We start from the raw sequence: 1,083 nt of genomic DNA, 5'->3' as shown, positions 1-1,083 counted from the left end.
AAAATTAAACTATTAATCAATTTTAGAATTTATGATCTAGGGTTTAAATTTAAAATAAATAAAATAATTTTAAAAAATTGACTGAAAAAAATTGATTATAAATAGTTATAAATAATCAGTTAATAAGTGGTATGATATCTACTTTAATTTTGTATGTAGAAACCACGTCAAATTGATTCATCATGAAAATGACTGAAGTAATTAACCTCCTCTACTAAGAAGACAAATTAAGCAAGGAACGTACTGTACGATTGATTGTACGTAGATTGTGGCCTTGGACCACTATATGATGGTGCAATTTGACCTTAATAACCATAATAATATCATGATATTCTATATGTGTCATTTCACCAAAGAAAACAAAGTGTATTTTTGTGGAAGCTCCTACAAGGGTTATCTGAAATTAGGTTATTTTTTGACCTGATCATGAGGTCTAGATTTTTTTAGGGGAGCGTCCGATTTCTATTAGTGTCGAGGTGTCGCCGTTTAAGTTACTCGTGAGGAGGTGAGGGTAGAAACATGCCTACTTTATACTGGAGGAAGGGGTTTGAACCCATTGGAAACATTTTGGAAAATTTTCTAAAAATCAACACAAGTTGACACTTGGCAGCGCTGGAGGGTTTAGAGCACGGTGAAATTGCAAATTGTTGGTCCATTGTACATTCACCTTCAACGTTGACTGAGCGGTTCGGACCGGTCCGATTTTTGCCAGTTTTTATCGGTTCACACCGGGTTAGACCGGTTCTCTACCTTAAACGGTCGCAAACTTGGACCAGACCGGTATTGAATTTGATTTATTAATTTTTCGGTAGAATCGACCGGTCCGGTCCGATTCTGACAACTATAATTAAGATCTCTCTTCTAGATTAATAAAAAATATCTTAAGAATTAGTTATTTATTTTAATAAATAGAATTAAATTTATGTTTTTATGTCTGACTTCTAAAATGTTAGAATAATTATCAATCAGATAACATCTTTTGATTAGACTTTATTTATTTTAAATTTGACTGTATTTTAAATCCGTATATGAACAGAAGTTAATGTCAATTTTAATGTACTAAGTTGAGATATTACAAGGTAC

This window comes from Arachis ipaensis, chromosome B08, assembly GCF_000816755.2.
Source record: "Arachis ipaensis cultivar K30076 chromosome B08, Araip1.1, whole genome shotgun sequence".
NCBI lineage: Eukaryota > Viridiplantae > Streptophyta > Magnoliopsida > Fabales > Fabaceae > Arachis > Arachis ipaensis.
Note: the sequence above shows the minus strand (reverse complement) of the source record.